We start from the raw sequence: 11,505 nt of genomic DNA on the forward strand, positions 1-11,505 counted from the left end.
AACCTGCGGGCTCAGGCAATCCACTCACCTCAGCCTCCCAAAGGCACAGGATTACAGGCAGAGCCACCGAGCCCGGCTATAAGGCCTCTTTTATTCTATAAGTTCCATCTCTCTTTTTTCCCTATACACTTTATTTTTAAAATAAACTGGGTTTCTTTCCTCTTTTACTTTTGGATGGGTGCCCTGTTTATTATTTGAGAAAACAGATGTAGCCAAGCAGAACCTCAACGGGTTCCCGTCCCCATCCCCCCTTCCCCCTCATGTACCCACCTGCCTGCTCTGTGCATTTAAGTGTCTCCTCTCTGTTTCTATGGGTACAGCTGTCTGCTCAAGGTCCCATCCCCTCTCGCCTGTTCAGAGACAATGCTCCGGCAATTCTTCCCAATTTCCTGCATCCTCGAATTTTCCCGGTTTACTGGCTCTTCCCTAGCAGCTTACAAACAAGTTGTGATTTATTGCAACCTAAAGAACCCTACTCACCCCTACTCTCCCCTGAGGCTATTGCCTTATTTCTCTTCCCTTCCCAAGAAAACGCCTTAGAAGAGCTGCCCACATTTATGTCCTCTGATTTCTCTTCTCCAAATCTCCTTTAAATCCATTCCAAACCAAGATTTCTTCCCCATAACTCAACCAAAATTGGTTTTATCAAGATCATCAGTGACCTCAATGTGTTCAGTTCAATAGTAAATATATAAAATCTTAGCTCTCAGCCTTCTTAATCTAATAACACAAGTAACTACTCCATCCTCTTTGAATACTTCTTCTGCTTGGCATCTGGAAGTCCATAGACTCCTGGTTTCGCTCCTTTCTCATTGCACTTCCTCCTCTTCTCTCCAATTTCTAATGCTGGCGTGCCTCAAGCTCTGTGCCAGTATCTCTTCTTTTCCATGTACTCCCCACTTCGGTGATCTCCTCTAGATTCACAGTACTAAATACCATCTCTGTGCTGAAAACTCCCAGTGTTAAATCTCCAGTCCAGACCTCTCCCCTGAGCTTCAGACCCACATATCCAATTGCCTACTTAACATGTCCGACCGTACTTCTAACAGACGTCTCAGAGCTGGTAAGTCTAAAATGTAGCTCCTGCCTCACCCTCTCCTCACCCCACCACACATACAGACTTTCTCACTTTAGTTTCTTAGTACTCTTCTTCCAGGTTCATGACAAACCCTGAGGGAACTCTCTGATGCCTCTTTCTCTGACTTCACACCCGAGCCATCAGCAAATCCTACTGCTTCTACCTTTTAAGAGGAATGTTTTCTCCTCACTTCCTCTCCTGCTCTCCTCCTGGTCCAAGTCAGCACTCTTGCCTGCTATGCTGTTTTTCTCCCTCAGGTCTTTGATCTAGTGTTCCTTCCTCAGTAACAAATTCCCTGGCTGACCTATCAGAAATTGCAAAGCACTTCCTATCCCCTTACCTGCTTGATGTTTAACTCCTAAGCACTTAGCACCATCCAATGTGCTACATATTTTACTTATTTTCCTTGTTTATTGTCTCTGTCTCCATTAAAATGCAAATTCCTCGAAAGACAGGGATTTTATCTGTTTTGTTTACTGCCATATTCCCAGCACCCAGAATAGTGCTCAGCCTACAGAAGGTGATCCAAAAGTATTTGGTGCATAATGAATACATGCAGACATGCAGCCCTAAGAAAAAATGTTTCCTCCATTCGGGATTCCCTGGCTCCTTTGAAGCTCACAGCACTCAGAGTCTGAAATGCAGCAGTTAATACTATGTGTCGAACCCCTCTGTAGGTCTTATTTCTCCCAATAGGCTGAGTTCTCTGAATCTGAGATCTGCTTTGCCATTTATCCTTTATCTCCCTCAGCCCAAGCATGGTATTGACCACGGATTAGCTGTTCCTACTGCTCAGGCACTCAAACAGAATATTTATTTTGGCTAATATTAATATCTTCTTTTTGTTGTTTTCATTTCTGATTCTTTTTTCAGTGTTATCAGCATCATATCATGTGAGGAGAAAAGAGAAGGATATCCATCTCCCCTTCAACAATAACACTGGGTATTAAATGCTTTAAAATTCTCAAAGCATTTCAACATATTCATTATAATTGATCATCATAACCACCCAGTGTGGTAGGTATTGTCACCATTATTACCATTTTACAGATAAGAAAACTGAAACTCAAATGATTTTTAAAGTCCTTTATCTGAGGAAAAATAGAATTCCTTTACCCAAGGTCATGCAGCCAGCAGCAACAGAGCCAGGAGATGAACTTGGGTCTCGTGATTTCAGATCACATGACCTTTCCTCTCTGCCATGCTTCCTTGGTTTATTTATTTATTTATTTATTTATTTTTTTCATAATCAATATTTTTTATTATGGTTTTGTGGGGTACAGTTAAGGGTCTTCCTTGGTTTGATACTGGTGGGAGAATGAAGGAGATCTTGCTCAAGGTGATGTGTAAGTCATTTGTGGGACAAAAGAATCTCCTGATTAATACAACGTCACTTTCTGTAGACCTCAAGTTCTCCTTTCTTGCCCTGACACCAGCAGTCACGATTGCCAGGGGAGGTGATGAGGAGGAAGGGCAGGGAGACAGAAGGATTCCATTTCTGACAATGCCAGACAAATATTCTGTGTACTAGACAGGGCTTGGAACATCAGCTGGAGGGCACAGCTGTTCCCCAGAGGCGGGAACCAGCAAATGAGTTGCCTATTGGAGCCACCGGCCTTGGCTGCGCAGTGGAGTTGGCGCCTTGAGTTAAGCTGGGGTTTGAGTGGGAGAAAAGGAGAGATGCCTGAGTGTTGCCTAGCTGTCTGCCTCGGCCTCAGGAGCCTCTCCTCTCTTGCTAGGGCTGTGATAAATCTTGGGCAGAGAAAGCCAACTTAATTAAGAGGAGCATAACCTGGGATGTCACTGTCTTCACTGGCTTCTAATTTTGCAGATGCAACAAGCACCTCTTCCTTCTGCAGGTGACCAGAGAAAGACAAGAAGAAGCAAACTGTCATGTTCCAAAGTTTTCTGAAGGCAGCGTGGAGCCAAGGGCGCTGTTACTTTTTAAAATGTAGCTTTGATATCTTTGATACCTGAGCTCTTAATTACTCTATGTCTGCTTCTGTCTCTCCCATCAGCCTGGGAGCCCCTGGGGCAGGTCTGTTTCTCCCCTGCAGTCTGGACTTCACAGGAACTGTGCCTCCCCCATCACACTTGGAGCTGTCGCAAGGCAGGGGCTGTACCTCTGTGCTTAGACGGGAAGCTCCCCAAGGTTAAAAGTCATACCCTCCAGTAGCTTTGGAATGCTCTGACCCCGAGAGCCCCTATCTCATCTCCTTCAACACCAAGGTCTGGGTTATGCTTTAGCTGGTCCCCACAATGACTGGGTTGGCTAATTTGTCCTCTTAGAAATCAAAGAACCCAGCTACTTGGAAGCCAGAGGCGGAAGGATCGACGGAGCCCAGCAGGTTGAGGCCACCCGGTGGCCAGGAGAGTGCCACTGCACTGCAGTCTAGGCGACAGAATGAGACTCCAACTCAAAAAAAAAAAAAAGAAATCAAAGAACCACATGGGATCTGGTGAGTCTCTTGGGAGGAGATCCAGTACCGGCATCTCAGACTGTGCATCTGAGCTGGTGCCAATGCCCAAACCTCACATATCTGGACCGAGATGTGGAGGATACAAGACTGCATGGGGCCACTGCTTCCTCCCTGTCTCTCTCCATACCTTCTGGTCCACAGGGAACAGACAGAAAGAAAGAATACAGCACTCGCTAGCCCAGCAGCCCATGAGAAAGAAGCGACCTAGATCAGACATAGGGTTCTCTGCTCTCAATCAATCGTGTGGTGCTTTGTACTGCAGTTTAATGATAGGAGAAATAAAAAGATTCTTCCTGAGAGAGATCTACCTCATTTTTTCAGATAACAAGAGCTATCTATATGGAGTGTTTCCTTTTATACCACATCTCCTAAGAAACTTGATTTTAAAAATGTGTGCTCAAATGGAACTTATATTTCCTCTTGGTTTGTGGGTTGTATTATTTTAGACTAAATTTAAACTTCTTGTTTTATTTAATCCAGTATAAAATTTTTCAAATCCTAAATAATATAGATATGCACTAAAAATGATTTATCATGTATATTTTTGTCTCCTTAATTACTTGAATGTAGTGATTTAGAAAATGGGTTTTAGAATTGGATATAGATTCAGATTTTGTCCTCTTAGAAATCAAAGAACCAGTGAGTATTAGCTGTGTGACCTTGGGTAAATTACACAATCTTTCTGAGTGTTGGCTTCCTTGTCTATAAATTGGGGACAATATTTCTCTTCAATCCTTTTCTGACATCACTAGATCGAAATTCTTCCCTCTAGTTTATAAGGCCTTCCTCCAGCTGGCCCCTGCCTCTGTTCTGATATCACACTGGACTTCAAACTCCCAACCTGCCCGCAGGCTGCTCCCTCCACCTGGCGTCATCTTGCCTGGCTGGCCCCTACTCATTCATGACATCTCAGCTAAAAGCCACTTCCTCGGAAAGGCCTTCCTTGATCTCCTAGCCTAGACGGAGTTAAATCCCAGGCTGCTCACCAAGCTTCCCAAACTTTGATGCACACATGAATGAGTCATCCGGTGACCTTGTTAAAATGCAGCAGGTTTGGATTCAGCACATCTGGGTGAGACTCTATATTCGACTCCAGGTGATGTTGCTGGAGGGAGCACCTTTGAGAGTATTGGGGTGCCCTTGGACACCTACAGTTTCTCACTTAATGTCTTTTCTGCCTAGACTAGAGCCCCTGACTGCTCTCTGTCCTTTCCCTGCCCCTAGCACAGGGCCTAGATGAGAAACTCTTGAGAGGTGTTTGATGAGTAAACTGACCAGTATCTATAATGTCTCCAGCCTGGTTTTCAGAATAAAAGTTCAATAAATAGTATCAGTTGCCTGTAATAATAATTTTACCCTATGCTTATAGCTACCCGAGGCAAGAACCATGTCTTTTATTTCTTTTCTGCCCCAAATAGTTACTGGAATGGTCCTGGACACAAACTCAAGGCCTGGAAACTGTTGAATGGATGGCCAAAGGAACAAATGAATGAGAGACCCTGGCCTTTACTGAGTATACAACATCCAAAGAATGGCACAATTAATACATCACCAGCCTTTCATATAAATCCAAACCCTCCCTTCCACCAATCCCTACTTGCAGTTAGGAGCTCAGAGTTTAAACACAAATAACAGAGACCAAAGAGTTACTGAGAAGTCATCGGAGCAAACAAACAAGTGACAGCCCAGGAAGGAGGGTTATTGTTTTAAAAATTATTTCCTTAGTCCTCAAAGAAATGAAACAAAGCAGGATTGTGCTGGCTGCCTCCCCTGCAAGAATTCACATTCTAGATCCGTCTAAATGCCAGTCTAAATGCTACTCGAACACAATTACTGAACTCAACAAGCAGCCGTCACGGGCGGAGGCTGCAATGTTCCCCCCTCCCACTGGTTGTGTAGCAGCTTCAGGCAATGTACCCCAGTTCTCTGCATTCAGCTTTTCTGACTATCCCACCCCACTTCCTATTCTCTAGATTGTTCTTTTTGGCCTACTCTATGCTGTCTCCTTCAGGCCAGAGAGTGGGCAGAGCTATTTGCAGTTCAGAAGCTTCTAAACAAAATAATATCAAGGAAACCAACAGATTGGGTATCCATCCCACTTGTAGAACCAATTCCCTTCATCTCAACCTCCTACAGATAAGGAAGGAAAGTGAAAACCTGGAAAAGGCAACCAAGACTGAAGATCCTGCATCTCCAAGAGGGTAATTATGGGTTTAGAGGAGTCACTTACATAAAAGGGGTTGAAAACAAAGATGCTCAAATTCAAATATAGGGTCTTAGCATATTTAAAAAATGAGGATTTCTGTGGGTAGTGGTTTGTAAATATAGCCCTGAAAAATAACAATATGGTATTTAATAATGCCTCAAAGCTACAATATCAGTGCTATGACCAGGAAGTAAACTTCCAGAAGCCAGATGAACTGTTCAGCTGTGCCAGTTTATAGGTGACGCATTTATGGAGACCGCATCTTTTTTTTTTTGAGTCAGAGTCTTACTGTCTCCCAGGCTGGCGTACAGTGGCACAACAAGCCCACAGCAGCCTCGATCTGCAGGGCTCAGGTGATCCATCCACTTCAGCCTTCCAAGTAGCTGGAACCACAGGCATGCACCATCACGCCTGGCTAATTTTTTTATTTATTGTAGAGACGAGGTCTTGCCAAGTTGCCCAGGCTGGTCTCAAACCCCTGGGCTCAGGCAATCCTCTTGTCTCCACCTCCCAGAGTGTTGGGATGAGCCACCGCATCCAGCTTGGAGACCATACCTTAAAGTTCACCTTTGTAAGCTGAAATCCCAACTGCCCAATGTCATGGTCACTCCAGCCACATTCAGTGTCATCAGCAAAAATCAGGAAGTGAATTAATTAAGGTCACAAGATGGATGCACATCTGCTATCAGGCAGTACCAAAAGAGCAGAGTTGAATGACACGGTGGGGCAGACATGTTTGGAGTCAGAGCCCTGATGTATAACAGCAAAATTGCAACAGGAGTTCATAGCAGGACGAAATTGTGGGAAACTTACAGGGAGGAGTGGAGGCTGGCAGGAAGTGGGATGGGACTGTTAGGTAAGGTGTAGATGTCTAAAAAGTCTTGGAAGCTTGAGGAAGGGGCAGAAATTAGATAAGTCAGGAGGGAAAGTGATGGGTCATTTGATACTTGGTTGGGGTGTGAGCAACAACCCATGGCTGCTCTCAAGAACCAGAAGGACACCAGTTTGGAAAGAGAGGAAAGTCTGTGTAGAAGAGTAGTGGGAGAGGAACTGGAAAGACAGTGGAAAAGCTTTGAATGACAAGCTAGAGATTTTCAGTTTTTAAATTATGCAAGTAACACAATACATTCTTGCAGTAAAAGACTTGAGTAATACAGATGAAGTTAACAAATGCCTCAAGGCTCTTTTCTTTCACCCAAATCCCCTCTAGAGACAACTATTATTAACTAGGTCGATATTCTTCTGCCAGACTACAGACCTCATGTAACAGGCAACGGGGAATCACTGGAACTTTCTGAGCCAAGACTGTGTCTAAATTGGGAATAGTCAGCAGAGGTGAGCAGGTGACTCTTGAGAATTAAGTGTAGCGCAAGGCATGAGATGGAAGAGAGTGAATGGTGTAGGAAGACAAAGAGAGAGTAAACAAACAAGCTTGAAGGTGACATTGAGATTGATGAAAACCAAGACTAAAGGAGATTGATTACAGATAGAAAGGAGGACAGGTGGTAAAGTATTTCAAAGGGAGGAGCTGAAAGAGAGACCAGAAGTACAGAGGCTTGGTTTAGCACGCCAAATAGGAAAGAATTCCAAGGAATAACAGAGGTCAACCAGAAGTGGTAGGCAGAAGGATCTACTCAGTATTTTAAATCAGAGCTGTTATCTGCCTCAGTGGTGAAATAACTGTTCTTGATACATAGCAAGCACTCAATAATTTTTTGGAATCAGAATCTCACTCTGTCACCCAGGCTGGAGTGCAGTGACATGATCACAGCTCATCATGGCCTTGACTTCCTGGGCTTGGTGGTCCTTCTGTCTCAACCTGTAGAGTAGCTGGGACTATAAGTACACACCATCACTCTCAGCTAAGTTTTGAATTTTTTTTGCAGAGACAAGGTCTCACTATGATGCCTCGCTGGTCTCAAACTCCTGAGCTCATGCTATCCTCCTGCCTCAGTCTCCCAAAGTGTTGGATTACAGGAGTGAGCCACTGCGACCAAAAAGTGTTGATGAATGTTTTTAAACTTAAATTACAAGGACCTCTCGGGTCCACCACCAAGATGGGTATGAAAGACATCAGTGGTTTCCTGCCCAACAGCCATCCCTTTCTTCTTCCCTAGTGTATTTGTTCATTTTGCATTGTTATAAAGGAATACCTGAGACCTCCCGGTGGCCCCCTCCCATCTTTCGCAGCATCCAGCATGGGCCACTCTCCACCATCAGTCCTGCATGCCCCTGTGCTGGTTGACATTCTGTGCTGCGGTCTGGCCTACGAGCACCACAGGTGGATCCCACCCCTGCTCTTGCTCAGCACCATTGTCTTCGACATCATCATGCTGTCCGGCTGTGGCTGTCTACAGTTGAGTAACCACATCCAGATGTCCTCGCTGTGGTAGAGATGCTTTCATGAGAGCAACGGCAGTGGGTCCTACAAGGATGGCGCCAGAGCCTCATGGAGTATGCACAGAAAGAGCAGTCACTGCCATGCTCTTCTGCAGCTTTATCATCCTGGTCATCGGTTTCAACCTCTTCTTCTTTGCCCTCTGTGAACCTCAGATGCTCATCTTCCTAAGAATTATTGGAGGCCTCCTCGCCCTGGCTGCTGTGTTCCAGATCCTCTCCCTGGTAATTTACCCCATGAAGTACACCCAGACCTTCAACCTTCATGTAGCTATCGCTTACATCTATAACTGGGTCTATGGCTTCTGGTGGGCAGCTATGATTATCCTGATTGGCTGTGCCTTCTTCTGCTGCCTCCCCAACTACAAAGATGATGTCCTGGGCAATGCCAAGTCCAAGAACTTCACCCCCGCCTGACGTGGGGAATGTGAGCAGAAGAAAATCCCTGTTGTTGAGAGATGAATTCCAGAGGAGAAAATTTTGAACCTATTTTTTGGCAATGTTCATATCATTAAATTTATTAAAAAAAAAATACTAAAATAATTTGGGAGAAAATATTTCTTAAATAATGCTACAGTTAGGCCGGGATTGGTGGCTCAGCCTGTAATCCCAGCGCTTTGGGAGGCCAAGGTGAGTGGATTGCCTGAGCCTGCAGGTTCGAGACCCGCCCGGGCAACTTGGCAAGACCTCATCTCTACAATAAATCAAAAAATTAGCCGGGTGTGGTAGCACGCACCTGTAGTTCCGGCTACTTGGAAGGCTGAGGTGGAAGGATTGCCAGAGCCCAGCAGGTCGAGGCTGCGGTGGCCGGGAGCATGCCACTGCACTCCAGTTGGGGCAACAGAGTGAGACTCCAACTCAAAATAATAATAATAATAATAATAATGCTACAGTTACATATTCACCTTTTATATATATTTTATGGAGTTAAGACTTGTTTCTTTTCACTAATTACCTATTTATGCCAATATTTCCTTACATCTATTCATAACATTTATACTATATTTATAAGAGAACAGGAACATAAAACGTACCACTTTATAAGGTAAAAATGGGATGCTTCCAAGATTTAATAATTTGACTAAGTTCTTATTATTTCCAGATAGAATGGGCTGGGTCTATTAAGGAGAAAAGGGAGATATTAGTAAAGATTGTCAGTGACCAAACACACTAAAAGAAATGCAAAAAACATTTATTTTTTTCTAGCCCTCAACTATTCAAAGAAGTAAAAGTTTCCTTAATGCATATTGTTTATGAGAATTTCTAATTAATATCCTGAATAACTAACTTTTTTGCTAAGCTTCATATTGACTTGAAATGTCATCTAGGAAAGTATTGCTTCATGGCCAAAACCTGTTGCAGTAGTAAGACCTTCTAAGTAGGGAAATGTTTAGGTGAAATTTTCTCTTTTAAAGTTCTTTATAGGGCTAGAATATGGGAAAATGTTGTAGTAATAGATCTGTATTCTTTTGTGTCTATATGTTGAGAGACAGAGTAGACTGGATTGAAAGACAGGTTGAATCTGCTTTGTCATGACTGATAGATCTGATTGGGTTCCATAGTAAAGCATCAGGAGAGCCAATCCTATCACCAAAGTGCCATTAAAACAGCTTCAGAAGAAGGATTGGTTTGCTTCTTTTTGTCATCTCAAGATTAACTGGGCTCTAAATATACAGATACAGCTTCTGATAGACTGCAGCTGTAAGCAGAAAGCTACCAGTTAGAAATCTGGTCTTCTTTGGTAAACATGTAAAATGTCTGATGTGAAACAAGCAATAGGAAAATTCAGGGATGCGAGTTTCTCTGAATAGCATATATATATCAGGTGGATTATTGGCATTGTTTTATCATTTATACATATATAATGAAAACCCAACTCATTTTATATATCAAATTACTATTTTATAAGTTACAGAATAAGCAACTGAAGTTTACATTATGAATTTTTCCCAATAAACCAAGTTTTTTTTGGCTTGTTTTTTTGAGTCGGAGTCTCACTCTGTCACTCAGGCTGGAGTGCAATGGCACATTCACGGTCACAGCCTTGACCTGCTGGGTTCAGGTGATCCTTCTGCCTCAGCCTTCCAAGTGGCTGGAACTACAGACATGCACCACCATGCCTAACTAATTTTTTTAATTTATTGTAGAGACGAGGTCTTGCCATGTTGGTCAGGCTGGTCTCAAACCCCTGAGCTCAGACAATCCTCTCACCTCCACCTCCCAAAGTGCTGGGATTACAGGCATGAGTCACTGTGCCCGACTAACCAGGTATTCTTTAAAAAATGAAAGGAATACCTGAGACTGGGTACTTGATAAAGAAGAAAGGTTTACTTTGACTCACAGTTCTGCAGATTGCAGAAGAAACATAGTGCTGGCATCTGCTTGGCTACTAGTGAGGTCTCAGGAAGGTTTTACTCATGGCAAAAGGCAAAGAAGGAGCTCACATGTCACATGGAGAGAGAGGGAGCAAGTGGAGGGAAGTCCCAGACTCTTTTTAACAACCAGATCTCATGTGAACTCATTACTGTGGGGAGGGCACCAAGACATTCATGAGACCTCCATCCCATGGCCCAAACACCTCCTACTAGGTCCCACCTCCAACACTGGGGATCACATTTCAACATGAGATTTAGAGGGAACAAACGTCTAAACTATATCACCTAGTTTATAGTACTCCATTTTTTTCTGGTGGTATCATGCTCAAAGAAGGTAGATTTCCCCCCAGCTCCAAGGGATGTGCCATGATTTGGCAAGGCCAAATGTGATAACATTCCCCTTTGCTAATAGTGGTTTAGGGATGGGCATATGGTCAAGTTGGCCAAAAAAGCATGAGGAAGTTAGCTGGGGAAACTTCTGACAATGATTTTTATCTTTGTCAAAGATACAGGAGAGGCTTGATATGTCATTCCTTCCAAGAAGTTGACTTAATTAGGACATGATGCTTGGACTGACTATGGTAGCCACTTTGCAACTATGAGGTGATAAATCTGGAGACTAAGAGTTGACAAGTTAAAACACCCAAGTGGAAAGACAAAGAGAGCCCAGTCCTTTATAACCGTTAGGTCCTCCCCTAAACCTGAAATCACCTCCTCCCTCTAGACTTAAGACACTGCTATCTGGGCATTCTGTTAGTCATCTGAAGGCAGGCAAATGGGAATTGATGAGATAACTTGTACTAGTTTTTACTAAGATCCTAAAATGTTAATTGGACACTTAAGTTCTTGCCATATACCAGACTCAGTAAACAAGAGAGGGATAGAGGACAGGGTAGGAGAAGGCCTAAAACTGCTAGAGCAGCCCAGGAAGCGGCAAAACTCAATTCAGTTCAATGCAGTACACCGCAA

General features: G+C 43.6%; 1 pseudogene; it reads left to right on the plus strand.

Moving 5' to 3' along the window:
* Positions 1-7,962: 7,962 nt before the first annotated feature.
* On the plus strand, positions 7,963-8,578 carry LOC103277280 (annotated as a pseudogene).
* Positions 8,579-11,505: the final 2,927 nt, after the last annotated feature.

The sequence above is a fragment of the Carlito syrichta genome, unplaced genomic scaffold (genome assembly GCF_000164805.1).
Source record: "Carlito syrichta isolate Samal-C Ts95f unplaced genomic scaffold, Tarsius_syrichta-2.0.1 Scaffold316857, whole genome shotgun sequence".
In the NCBI taxonomy this organism is placed as follows: Eukaryota; Metazoa; Chordata; class Mammalia; order Primates; family Tarsiidae; genus Carlito; species Carlito syrichta.